The sequence below is a fragment of the Martes martes genome (assembly GCF_963455335.1).
Source record: "Martes martes genome assembly, chromosome: 1".
Taxonomy (NCBI): domain Eukaryota; kingdom Metazoa; phylum Chordata; class Mammalia; order Carnivora; family Mustelidae; genus Martes; species Martes martes.
This window is the reverse complement of record NC_137888.1, coordinates 155,939,702-155,954,409: the sequence shown is the minus strand read 5'-3', so window position 1 is coordinate 155,954,409 and position 14,708 is coordinate 155,939,702. Positions and strand designations below refer to the sequence as shown.

At 37.8% G+C, this 14,708-nt stretch overlaps 2 pseudogenes across 2 annotated transcripts; both read left to right on the top strand.

Annotated features, from left to right (window-relative positions):
- Positions 1–978: 978 nt before the first annotated feature.
- On the top strand, positions 979–2,904 carry LOC308347352 (60 kDa heat shock protein, mitochondrial-like; annotated as a pseudogene). The gene is made up of 2 exons: positions 979–1,011; positions 1,256–2,904. The product of its transcript is annotated as a 60 kDa heat shock protein, mitochondrial-like (transcript).
- Positions 2,905–3,929: 1,025 nt separating this feature from the next.
- Positions 3,930–5,546, top strand: LOC308342888 (elongation factor 1-alpha 1-like; annotated as a pseudogene). Its single transcript has one exon. The product of its transcript is annotated as an elongation factor 1-alpha 1-like (transcript).
- The last annotated feature ends 9,162 nt before the right edge of the window (positions 5,547–14,708 follow it).

Below are 14,708 nucleotides of genomic sequence, written 5' to 3'. Positions count from 1 at the left end.
TTTGTTGAATAATTTTGCATCTAAGTTCATGAGAGATAGTGACATAAACTTTTCCTTTTTTTTGTACTGCCTTTGTTTGGTTTTGGTATTAGTCTCATAAAATGAATTGAGAATTGCTTTCTCTTCTATTTTCTGGTAGAGATTGTACAAAATGGGTGTTAATTCTTCATTTAGTATTTTGTAGGATTCTTTAGTGAAACCATTTGGGCCTGGAAATTTTTAAGAAATTTTTTATGAATTTAATTTATTTAATGGCTACAAGACAATTCAAATGATCTTGACTGTGTTAAACATAGATTAACTACGTGGTACATCAATTCCACTTCTAGGTGTATACCCCAAAGAATTGAAGGCAGGAACTCAAGCAGATAATTGTATACTGGTGTTTACATCAACATTATTCACAGTAGTCAAAAGTCCATCATGGATACACAATGTATATATATAAGTGGAATATTACTCAGTCTTAAAGTCAGATACAAAAGTGAAAATATATTTCACTTATATGAGATAAGTAGAATAGATGAATTTACAGAGATAGGAGATATAATAGAGGTTATTTAGGCTGGGGAGAGGAAGGAATAGGGAATTACTATTTAGGAGGTAAAGAGTTTCTGTCTGGCAAAAATTAACTATTGGGAATATGCCAAAATAAAAAGGTACTGCACAGTAAAGAAAACCATCAATGGAACAAAAAAGCAACATACAGAGTGGAAAAAGACACCTGCAAGTGATATATTTGGTAAGGGGTTAATATCCAAAATGTATAAAGAACTTTTCAAACTCAACATCAAAATAAAAAAAAAAAAACCCACACACAAGTAATCTGACTAAAAATGAAATGAGGACCTAAATGGACACTTGTCCAAAGTAGTCATATAGATGGCCAATGGACATATGAAAAGATGCTCTACATCACTAATCATTAGGAAAATGCAAATCAAAACTAGGATGAGGTATCACCTTACATCTGTCAGAATGACTAGTATCCAAAAGGAGTATCAAGTGTTGGTGAGGATGTGGAGAGAGAGGAATCCTTATGCACTGCTGGTGGAAATGTAAATTGGTTCAGCCACTATGGAAAACAGTATGGGAGTACCTCAAATAATTAAAAATAGAAATACCATATAATCCTAGCCATATATACCATGCATTCTATGCCTTACTCACCTCCAACTTCCTGTCTCACCACCAGCACACCCTCCTGCTGCCCTACAGAAATGCTTTGATTACCCATAGCCTTTTGCCAAATTAGGCCAGTGTCCAGGGCACTGGCTCCTTATCTCACTTGGGCTCTTGCCAAAATCTGAGCTTTGATGCATCAAAGTGCAGACCTTTTAGCCTCTTAGCCTGCTATAGCCATTACTATGGGACCAAAGGGAAGAAAAGTGATTATTCAACAGAATTGGGAAAGTCCCAAAATAACAAAAGATGATATGACCATCTTTTTAAGTTCCCAAGTTCACTGATCTAAAAGATAAATATAAAAATATTGGTGTTAAACTTGTTCAAGATTTTGCCAATAATACAAATGAAGAGGCTGGGAATGGCACCACTACTGCTACTGTACTCTACATGCTCTATTGCCAAGGAAGGCTTCAAGAAGACTAACAAAGGAGCTGTCTTGTGGAAATGGTAGCTGTTGATGCTGCAATTGTTGAACCTAAGAAGTAGTCTAAAACTGTGACAATCCCTGAAGAAAGTACTCAGGTTGCTATGATTTCTGCAAATGGAGACAAAGAAATTGGCAACATCATTTCTGAAGAAATGAAAATGGCTGGAAGAGAGGGCATCATCACAGTAAAGGACAGAAAAACACTAAATGATGAATTTGAAATTATTAAAGATATGATGTTTGATTGAGGTTATATTTCTCCATACTTTATTAATACATCAAAAGGTCAGAAATGTGAATTCCAAGATACCTATGTTCTCCTGAGTGAAAAGAAAATTTCTAGTGTCCTATCCATTTTACCTGCTCTTGAAATTACCTTAGCTCAGTGTAAGACTTTAGTCAAAACTGCTAAAGATGTTGATGAAGAACCTCTAAGGATACTGGCTTTGTATTTAGCCTATTGGCTAAAAATAGGACTTCAGATTATAGCAGTCACAGCTCCAGGTTCTGGCAACAATAGAAAGAACCAGCTTAAAGACATGGCTACTGCTACTGGTGGTGCAGTGTTTAGAGAAGGACTGACTAATCTTACAGATGTTCAGCTTTGTGACTTAGGAAAATTTGGAGAGGTCTTTGTGACCAGAGATGATGCCATGCTCTTGAAAAGATGACAAGGCTCAAATTGAAAAATGTATTCAAGAAATCATCGAGCAGTTAGATGTCACAACTAGTGAATATGAAAAGGAGAAACTGAATGAACATCTGGCAAACTCTTAGATGGAGTAGCTGAGCTGAAAGTTGGTGGGACAAGTGGTATTGATGTGAATGAAAAGAAAGATGCCCTCAATGTCACATGAGCTGCTACTGAAGAAAGGCATTGTTCTGGGAAGCAGTTGTTCCCTGCTTCAGTGTGCATTCTAGCCTTGGACTCAATAACTCCAGCTAGTGGAGATCAAAAACTTGGTATAGAAATTATTAGATGAACACTGAAAATTTCTGCAGTGACAATTGCTAAGAATGCAGACTGTTGAGGGATCACATAGTTGAGAAAATTATGTGAACTTCCTCAGGAGTTGGTTATAATGTTATGCTTGAAGATTTCATGAATATAATGGAAAAAGGAATCGTTGATCCAACTAAGGTCGTAAGAACTGCTTTCTTCGATGCTGCTGGAGTGGCCGCTCTATTAACTAAAGCAGAAGTTGTCTTGAATTTCCAAAGAAGAGAAGGACTCTGGAATGGGCAGAATGGGTGGAATGGAAGGTATTATTGGCGGTGGTATGTTCTAATTCCTAGAATAGTGCTGAACCATTACTAATGAACTATGAGAGGAAGCTCAAGGCAGAGCTCCTCAATAATAATTTCGGAGAAGCCCGTTGAAGGAAATGACTGAAGAAAAGGCTGGCTGATGTTTAAGAAAATCACTGTAACCATCAGTTACAGTTGACAACATATAATAGTTTACTGCTGTCATTGTCCATGCCTGCAGATAATTTATTCTGTACTTTTGAATAAAAAGATACTTATATGTTCCTGATAACTGAGTACAAGGACAATGTACTGCTTTCAACTTAAATCACTGAGGCATTTTTACTACTGTACTGTTAAAATCAGGATTTTAGTGCTTGCCATCACCATATGAGAAGCTCAGAAACAGCCATTCTGTGGAGAGCAAGAATTGTGTACAGAGTGGGGGGGGGGGTGTAGAGAAATATCCAAGTATGTGATGAACTTTGTGTAACAAAATTTATTTAAAATTTAAAAAAGAAACAAAGAAAGAAGTACCATACAACACAATAATTCCACTACTGGGTATTTACCCAAATAAAAACAAAAACACTAATTCAAAAAGATGTATGCAACCCCCATGCTTATTGGAGCATTATTTACAATAACCAAGATCTGGAACCAACCGAAGTGTCTGTCAATAAGTGAATGGGTAAAGAAGATATGACAAGGGAGCCTGGGTGGCTCAGTTGGTTAAACATCTGCCTTCAGCTCAGGTCACAATTCCAGGGTCCTGGGATGGAGCCCCACGTCAGATCCCTGCTCAGAGGGGAGTCTGCTTCTCCCTCTCCCTTTGCTCCTCTCCTGCTCATGCTCTCTCTCTCTCTCTCTCAAAAAAATAAAATCTTTTTTTTAAAAAAAGAAGATATGGCAATATTCCATGTTATATTCCACACATAACATTCCACACACAATGGAATGTTACCCAGCCATAAAAAGGATGCAATCTTGTCATTTGCACTTTTTCGCAACGGGTTTGCCGCCAGAACACAGGTGTGGTGAAAACCACGGCTCAACCTAAACCAGAATGGGGAAGAAAAAGACTCATATCAACATTGTTGTCATTGGACAAGTAGATTCGGGCAAGTCTACCACTACTGGTCATCTGATCTACAAATGTGGTGGGATCGACAAAAGAACTATCGAAAAATTCGAGAAGGAGGCTGCTGAGATGGGAAAAGGCTCCTTCAAGTATGCCTGGGTCTTGGATAAAATGAAAGCTGAATGTGAACGTGGTATCACCATTGATATCTCCCTGTGGAAATTCGAGACCAGCAAGTATTATGGGACCATCATTGATGCTCCTGGACACAGAGACTTTATCAAAAACATGATTACAGGCACATCTCAGGCTGACTGTGCTGTCCTGATTGTTGCTGCTGGTGTTGGTGAATTTGAAGCAGGTATCTCCAAGAACGGGCAGACCCGTGAGCATGCCCTTCTGGCTTACACACTGAGTGTAAAACAACTAATTGTTGGTGTTAACAAAATGGATTCCACTGAGCCACCCTACAGCCAGAAGAGATATCAGGAAATTGTTAAGGAAGTCAGCACCTACATTAAGAAAATTGGCTACAACCCCGACACAGTAGCATTTGTGCCAGTTTCTGGTTGGAATGGTGACAACATGCTGGAGCCAAGTGCTAACATGCGTTGGTTCAAGGGATGGAAAGTCACCCGTAAAGATGGGAATGCCAGTGGAACCACACTGCTTGAAGCTCTGGATTGCATTCTGCCACCAACTCGTCCAACTGACAAGCCATTACGTCTGCCTCTCCAGGACATCTACAAAATTGGTGGTATTGGTACCGTCCCTGTGGGCCGAGTGGAGACTGGTGTTCTTAAACCTGGCATGGTGGTCACCTTTGCTCCAGTCAATGTTACAACTGAAGTCAAGTCTGTTGAAATGCACCATGAAGCTTTGAGTGAGGCTCTTCCTGGGGACAATGTGGGCTTCAATGTTAAGAATGTATCTGTCAAAGATGTTCGTCGTAGCAATGTGGCTGGTGACAGCAAAAATGACCCACCAATGGAAGCAGCTGGCTTCACGCTCAGGTGATTATCCTGAACCATCAAGGCCAAATTAGTGCTGGATATGCACCTGTGCTGGATTGTCACACAGCTCACTTTGCTTGCAAGTTTGCTGAGCTGAAGGAGAAGATAGATCATCGTTCTGGAAAAAAGCTGGAAGATGGTCCCAAGTTCTTGAAATCTGGTGATGCTGCCATTGTTGATAGGGTTCCTGGCAAGCCTATGTGTGTTGAGAGCTTCTCTGACTATCCTCCTCTGGGCCATTTTGCTGTTCATGACATGAGAAAGACGGTTGCTGTGGGTGTCATCAAAGCAGTGGACAAGAAAGCAGCTGGAGCTGGCAAGGTCACCGAGTCTGCCCAGAAAGCTCAGAAGGCTAAATGAATATTATCCGCAATACCTGCCACCCCAGTCTTAATCAGTGGTGGAAGAACGGTCTCAGAACTGTTTGTGTCAATTGGCCATTTAAGTTTAATAGTAAAAGACTGGTTAATGATAACAATGCATCGTAAAACCTTCGGAAGGAAAGGAGAATGTTTTGTGGACCATATTTTTGTGTGTGTGTGTGTGTGGCAGTTTTAAGTTATTAGTTTTTAAAATCAGTACTTTTTAATGGAAACAACTTGACCAAAAATCTGTCACAGAATTTTGAGACCCATTAAAATAAAAGTTTAATGAGAAAAAAAAATCTTACCATTTGCAACAACATGGATGGACCTAGAGGGTATTATGCTAAGTGAAATAAATCAGACAAAGAAAGACAAATATTGTATGTTTCACTTACATGTGGAATCTAAAAACAAACAAACAAAAAATGAGCAAATAAACCAATAAAGCAGAAACAAACCCATAAATATGGAGAATAAACCGGTGATTGCTGAAGGAAGGGGTTGGGGGAATGAGCAAAATGGATGAAGGGGAGTGAATGAATACGTTAGTTATGGAATGAATACGTCATGGGGTTGAAAGAGAGCATAGGGAATATAGTCAGTGATATTCTAATAGCCTTGTACGGTGATAGGTGGTAGCTACACTGGTGGTGAGCTCCGCATAGTCTATAGAGTTGATGAATAGAATATATTGTACACCAAAAACCAATGTAGCATTGTATGTCAATTATGCTTCAATAAACCAAATTTTTAAAAAATATCTAGATGCAGGATGCTTGGGTGGCTCAGTTGGTTAGGCATCTGCCTTCAGCTCAGGTCATGATCCCAAAGTTCTGGGGTTGAGTCCCACATCGGGCTCTTTGCTCAAGAGGGAGCCTGCTTCTTCCTCTGCCTCTGCCTGCCACTCTGCCTGCTTGTGCTCTCTCTCTCTCTCTCTCTCTCACAAATAAATAAATAAATAAATAAATAAAATATTAAACAAAAAATCTAGATGCAACTGTAAAAAACAAAACAAAGCGAATTTCTGTTTGAGATGATGATTCCAGAAATTCAGGTTGGAATACCAGTTATATAGCTATTGTCTTGCAAAGTTTTAATGATGGTATCAGCTTAAAAAACCTGATATTATCAAAAGTAGAGAATGAGTATAGATTATAGGGTCTCAGGGTAGCTTGTGATTTGTTTTTTTCTTAGTTTTTTTTTTCATCTGAACAACTCATTGGGAGATTCCAATTCTAGAAACCATAACCAGATCTTCCAATATCTACTATGAATTTATAGAATTTCATTCTCAAACTTCAAAGACATAAAAACCAATAACAAGTAACCGAGACATACCTGGTTTTACACAATTGATGTATTCAAAAAAAAAAAACCAAAAACAAAAGTCAACTGAATTGTTGGAAACTGAATTATATTTGAAATGCACTAAAGAAATTGGATATTAAAAGAAAACCTGCATTGAATCCTTTTGTACAACAAAGAATAATTTTTATAAAGCAAAAAATTACCCCTAATTTGCTTGATGTGAAAACTCAGACTTAAGCACACAGTTTTGTGACTGTACAAATGGGAGCCCATTTAGACGCACAATGGTTCCTCTTCTTCCTTTCAGCCCTGAGGATATGCAGGTAGAAGGAAGAGGTAGGAAGAGTGGGAGGATGTCAGAATTCTTTACAAATGTTCACAATCCATTTCCTACTTGAATGAAAAGTATTTTCCTAAGCAAAGGAAGACTGTAGAACCCAGAGCCTTCAATGGGATCAACATCAATGTGACAATGGAAGCTCTTTTCAGGAAACACACTGTGAAGAATAACAACAAATACCACTTAAATTCAGAATTTTAGTCAGCTGAGGTGAGGTGGTGTGGTGTGGGAGTTGACGGGTCATCCATCCATGGCTTTTCAAACCACAACAGGCTACACTAGAATCAACCAAGCAGCTACCGAGAGATACACGGATTCTGAGACCCCACTCCCAGAGGGAACAGATTCACCAGTCTGACTTTTCTTCCCAGTTGGTTCTGATTTTGATGCACAGATTTCAGAACCATTGATTTACAAGCCTAACCATGAAAAAGGGAGTGGGTAGAGGCCTCCTCTGGAGGCCTCCCCTTCTCCCTTACATAGTATGTGGCTATGTGTGTGATGGCACCTGCTTGTCTCACTCATCTGTTCTGCTCTTACCCTGCCCACCCCCCCCAACCCCCCCCCCCCCCGCCACCGCCAGGGGAATTTACTTGAAAACAAGTCCCTGAAACCAGTCAAAGGTAACAAAGTCCAAATACAAGGGTGGGTCAGGCCAGGTGGAGGTATTCAATCAGTGGGGGAGCAAACTGTCTCCCAGCTACCAAGGAGTATGGGCCCTGCCCTTTGGGCACCTTTTGGGCGCCAATTCTAACCAAGGTGATAGGCTGGTTCAAATGTCTACTAGGGTAAATTGTAATTCAATTGGTCACCTAGAATCACTGTGCAGCTTTCTCTGTGTGTTACAATTTCATTGGCCACCTGTGTGTGGCCAGGCCCAACCACATGGCCTTTGCTCTATAAAAGTTAGTCTGTGAAACAGAGAGGGGTCGTCCTCTTTGTAAGGGGCAGCCCTGACCGGTCCGTTTGACGGTCGGTTTGATTCTTGATGCTTGGCGTGAAATAAAGCTTTGCTTGACCTTCGCTTTGTATCAGTCTCGCTCCTTTAATCACGGACCCGTTATTGGGGGACCCATTATTGGGGGACCCAACAACCCTCTTCTCCTTCCCACAAACTCCTGGAACCTGACATGGGTAGACTTTTTCCTTCCTTTTTCTGTTGGGATACCATATCCCCCTTTATGATTTCATCTAAGTCTTAATGGCTGACAGAAGTAAACTGTCTGTACTAGCAGGGAACCATATGATCATTGACCCTCAGGACAAAGAGAAGGATAATCGAAATAAGAATGAAATCAGGTGTTTAGGTCATGATCTCAGGGTCCTGGGATCGAGCTCCGCATGGGGGGGGGTCTCTGCTCAGCAGGGAGCCTGCTTCCCCCTCTCTCTCTGCCTCCTGCTCTGCCTACTTGTGATCTCTCTCTCAGTGTCAAATAAATAAAATCTTTAAAAACAAAAAAAAAAGAATGAAAGCAGGTGGGAAAATTAGTCTCCCAGGCAAAAGCTAGGCCAGATTATTGTCTTGGAACAAAATTCAGTTCTTGATCTTTTTGTAATCTTTTTTTTTAACATTTTGCCCCTGTGTGGTTTCCCAAAAGAAGACCATGAGATAATCATTCAAGTGTGCTTACTTTATTTGGAGAATGATTGCAGGAAACACCAATATAGGAGTGAAGAATGTACATGTGCTGAGAAATGAAGGAAGGCAATAAAGAGAATAAAAACAAGAAGTTACTACCCCGGGCACCTGGAGCTTAGCTGCTCTGGGTACTCAAAGAACCGGTATAGAATACTGTGTAGTGAATAATTAGCATTACCCAAAGAGAGATCTGGCCTTTGCCCTTGGCTAGTGAGAGGTGATCTCTAGGCCCCTGGAATGTCCTGCCTGAAGGAGTGTCACTTTCTGCCTGGCAGCTTTGACCCCCAAACAGTGTGACAATGTAATTTATGTTGGGGTCTTCAAGCCACAGGGTGGCCTCTAGGAGGACTGGAGACTAAAGTTCAGGCATATGAGGAGTATGTGATTAGTCCCAATAAAAACTCTGGACACTGAGGTTCTATGAGCCTCCTTGGTTGAAATATTTCATGTGTATCATCACATTGTAGCTAGAAGAAGTTAACACTTTTTATCACTCCACTGAGTAGGGCAACTGGAAGCCATATGTTTGGACCCCTCCTGGACTCTGTCCTATGCATCTCTTTACGTGGCTGATTTTAATCTGTTTCTTTTCTCTGTTGTAAATTGAAACCATGAGTATAACAGCATTCCATAAACTCTGTGAGTTCTTCTTACTGTAACTGAGGGTGGCTTTGGGGACCACCAAACACAATTGGTGTCAGAAGCAAGGATGGTGTTGTGTGAATGTGGTCCCTTTAAATTTGCAGTTCCATTTCTGGGAGCATACTTAAAGGAAATAAAAGCATTGTCAAAAACATATCTTCATCTTCATGCTTATAGCAGCATTATTTACAATAGCCAAGACATAGAAACAACCTAATGTTCATCAATGGATGAATGGATAAAGAAGTTGTGATATATTCCATTGTGTATATATGAACACACATATACATATTCCTTTGTGTATATACATACATAGTGGAATATTATCCAGCCATAAAAAATGAGGAAATCCTACTATTTGTGATAACAGGGATGGATCTTGAAGGAATTATACTAAGTGAAGTGAGTTAGAGAAAGACAAATACTTTATGATCTCACTTATATGTGGAATCTTAAAAAAAAAAAACCAAAACCCAAGCTCATAGAAAAAGAAAAATTGTCCATATTAAAAAACTATAGTGTGATAAAAGATGCCATAAAGAAAATTAAATTGCATGCTGTTGATGTAAAAAATGCAATAACAATGCACAATGAATTAATGTAGAGGTATATAAAAATTACCAACCCAAGAAAAAAAATCAATACAGCCCAATTAAAAATGGGAAATGAGTAAACAGCTCACAGAAAAGGAAAAATAAATAGCCAATAAACATGTGGCAAGACTAAATCTCAATAGTAATTGGAGGAAAAATTATAGCAATGAACTATCAGTCTTAACCAATCCAATTATTTAAATGTTATATGTTGTTAAATATCCTAAATTGAAGCAGGTAAGAGAGAATTGCACACTCTTGTAGATTGTTGTTAGGAATGAATGTTGATAGCTTTTGTGGAAATCTATTCAGTAGTGTATTTTAAAACTTCAAAGGGCAGAAATCAATAAAAAGGAAACCGACAAAGAATAGAATAACAAAGCTAAAATTTGTGTGTGTGTTTTTTTTTAAAGATCAAGCTAACAGCTAGACAGATCAAGACCAAAAAGAGAGAGAGAGACTACAAGTTACCAATATCTGTAATGAAAAAAAGGATATTGCTATAGGTCCTATAGGCATTAAAAGGATAATAAAAGAATAGAAACAATTTTCTGACAATGTAGTTAATGAGCCAGATAAAATGGATAAATTCCTTCAAATTTCTTGACAAAGACTAATTACCCAAGTGGACATAAGATAAAAGAGAAAGTTTGAATAATCCTATAACTATAAGGAAATTGAATTCATCATTTAAAAAAACTTTCTGGCACACAAAATTCTAGCTCAGATAGTTTCAGTCATGAATTATATCAAACATATAAGAAATAACATCAATCTTATACAAACTCTTTCAAAAAATGTAGGAGAAGGTAATACTGCCCAGATTATTTTGTGAGGCTAATATAACCCTAATACCAAAACTTCACATTGGTATATACCAAAAAAATGTTACAGACCAGTATCCCTCATGAATATACATATATATTTCCTTAATAAAATGTTAGCAAATAAGGTCCAACATTATATTGAAAGAATAGTGAATCATGACCAAGTAATGTTTACCTGAGGAGTACCAGGTTGGTTTAACATTAAAGAAGATCAATCAATGTAATTCATCATATTAAAAAAAAATAAAGAGAAAGCCTGTATGATTACCTGAATAGATACAGATAAAGTATTTGACAAGAGTCAGCATCTATCCATAATAACAATTTACAGAAAACCAGAAATAGAAGGATATTCCTCAACCTGATAAAACAAATCTACCAAAGAAAAGCTATAGCTAACATCAAGCTTAATGGTAAAATTTTGAACATTTTCCCCCTAAGACTGGTAATGATGCCCACCTTGACCACTTCTATTCAACATTATACTAGAGATGTCACTGCAGTAAGGCAAGAACAAATAAATACATGACATAATATTTGGAAAGAAAGAAGTAAAACTGTCCCTATTTGCAGAGGACATAAATTCTAGAAAATTCTATGGAGTCTATAAAATAATTATTGAGCTCAGAAGTTACTTTAGTAAGATCATGGGATATATGTTAATATACCAAAATGAATTACATCTTCATGTACCAGCAGCAAATAATTGGAAATGAATTTTTAGAAAATGAATTCCATTGGTTTAAAAAAATATAAAAGTAAAATATTTAGGACAAATTTTAACAAAAGCTAAACAAGAACTTTATACTGAAAACTAGAAAATATGCTGAGATAAATTTTAAAAGACCTAAATAAATGGAAAAATACATCAAGTCAATTAATTGGAAAATCCAATATTGTTAAAATGTTAAATAGCCCTAACTTGATCTTCAGATTTCTCTCCATTTCAATCTTAATCCCAGCAGACGTTTTTAAAAAGAAATTAACATCTAGATTTTAAAATTTGTATGGAAATGCAGATAACCTTGAATATCCAAAGCAATCCTGAAAAGACACAACAAGTCAAAAAAATTATAATCAAGACAGAGTCATATTGGGATAAAGTTCAGCAGTTAGGTCAATGACAGAACAATGAGCCCAGAAATACATTCAAGCTTATGTGGTCAGTCAATTTTTAACAAAGATGTTGAAATAATCCAACGTAGAGAAGAAATGTTTTTCAACAAATGGAACAGGTTATTCATATTAAAAAAATTATTCTAACTCACTTTATACTCCAAAATTAATTCAAGATGTCTCATGGACCTAAACATAAAAGTTAAAACCATGAATTGTGTTGGGGAAAAAAAAAATGGAAGACTATCTTTATGAATTGGGGTAGGAATATGTTTCTTAGGTTACAGAAAATAATAACCTTTTAAAAATTGAAAACTTTAATTTTACCAAAATTAAAAACATCTCATCAAAAGACACTGTTAAGGACGTAAACAGGGAAGCCACAGACTGAAGAAAATATTTGCAAAACATGTATCTGAGAAAGGTCTGAGATTCAGCATATATAAAACACTGAATAAAACAAAAACAGGATGTCTGGGTGGCTCAGTTTTGGGGCATCTGCCTTCAGCTCAGGTCATATTCCCCGGGTCCTGGGATCCAGCCACCCATCGGGCTCCCTGTTCAGCCAAAAGCCTGCTTCTCCCTCTCACACTCCCCCTGCTTGTATTCCCTCTCATTGTCTCTCTCTCTATCAAATAAATAAATACAATATTAAAAAAAAAGAAAAAATAAAACAAAAACAAATGAATACACAAACACAAAGCAGAATCAGACCTATAAATACAGAGAAGAAATTGAAGGTTGCCAGTGGAGAAAGGGGCAGAGGAATGGGCAAAATGGGTGAAGAGGAGTGAGAAGTACAGGGTTTGTCATGGAACGAATAAATCACTGGAGTAAATGGCACAGAATAAGGAATATAGTCAGTGATACTGTAATAGCAATGTATCAGGACAGATGGTAGCTACACTTGTGGTGAGCATAGCTTAATGTATAAATTTGTTGAATCACTATGCTGAACACCTGAAACTAATGCAACATTATATGTCAACTATGCTCAAATAAAACAAACAAACAAATTCCCTTAGGAAACAGATAGGATACAGTAACAAAAAGTGAACAATTGACAACAACCAAAAGACAAAGACTGGAGAAAAATGGGTGAGAGATTTGAATAGATACCTTATGAAAGAAAATGTATGATTATCCAATAAGCCCTTGAAAACATTTGGTGTCAATTGTCATTAGAGAAATACAATTTAAAGTCATAAGATACTACACATCTCCCAAATGGGCTCAAATTAAAAAGAGTGACACTAGTAAATGTTGGTGAGGATGTATTATTCCATTTAAATGAAGTTCAACAGTCAAAAGGATGAAGAACAATCAGAAAAGTAGTTGCTTCTTTGTGTGGGGTTGGGAAGTAGCCAGGAAGTGGAATAAGGAAACTTTCTTGGGTAATGTTAATGTTCTGTATTTTGATGGATTTCAGTGTGACACAGGCATAACATTCGTCAAAACTCCATGAATGTTCATTTAATATCTGAATATTTTATTGTATGTGAATTTTACATAAAAAGAAATTAAAACTCTGAAAAATATTTCACACTAGTCAACTCTATGCAAGTTAAAGCGTTTAGGGGGAAGTGTAGTAATATCTCACATTTACTTGGAAATGCATCAGAAAATTAGATGAATTAATGGATTGATAGAGGAATTGGAGATGTGTGATAAAACAAGTATACAAGAATGTTAATGGTAGAATGATAGGTAGTGATATATTGGTACTCAAATTTTTTTCATCTTTGCTGTTTGTTTGAAAGTTTCATACTTAAGTACTGGAAAAAAATAGATACACCCTTGACCCACTCCATTTATGTCTAGTTATTCATCCTAGAGAGATACACTCCACATTGTATGCCAAGAGGCGTACATAAAGCTAGTCATTGCAGTATCGTTTCTAATTGCAGAAAATAAAAAATAAAAGGCAGGTGGGTGACAGGCATGTTGACTGTTCATGGTTAAATATACTATGGTATATTCACACAACAGAAAACTATGCAACAGTTTAAAAAAAGAGTGGGGGCGGCATCTGGGTGGCTCAGTGGGTTGAGTCCTGCCTTCAGCTCAGGTCATGATCTCAGGGTCCTGGGATTGAACCGCACATCAGGCTCTCTGCTCAGCAGGGAGCCTGCTTCCCTCTCTCTCTCTGCCTGCCTCTCTGCCTACTTGTGATCTCTCTTTCTCTCCCTCTGTTTTGAATAAATAAAATATTTTTAAAAACTTCGCCATCGTAGTGTCAAATTAGACATGGACAATACATAAATGAATGAGCGTGGCTGTTTTCCAATAAAGCTTTATTTACAAAATCAGGGGGTGGGCCAGATTCAGCCTGTGATCCATAACTTTCCAGCTCTTGATTTAGTAGTGTGATCGATTATAGCGAGGGCCCTGATTCTTCACTCCTTCCCAAGTCTGTACCCTTTGCTATGTATCTTTATTTCCCCATCTCTTCCTGACTCTGACTTCAGTCATGTGATTTGCTTTGAATCAATGAGATGTTGATAATTTTGAAGCAAGTGGAAGCTTGAGAAAGACTGGTGCAATGGGGCTGGCTTGCTCTCATGCCTCTTCCATTACTCAGAGAACATATCTAGGCTAGTCTGCTGGGGAAAAAGACTCCAGTCTCCACAGTGGTCCTAGATGAGGCCACCCTACATTGGTTGATAGTCAGGTGACCCCTTGTGGGCAAACCCAGTCAAAATGAGTAGGACTGCCAAACTGACCACACTAGATGTGAAGCAATAAATGTCTATTGCTGTGAGCCACCAAAATGATGTTTTGGAGCATTTGCTAACCAATACAGAAACAAAACATGTCCAACTATTGATTATCTTTGAGGAAGGGAGAGGACTAGGGGTCAGCTTCTGCAATTGAAAAGAAAAGAATAAATTTTAACAAAGAAAACTTGGGTAGCAATGTTC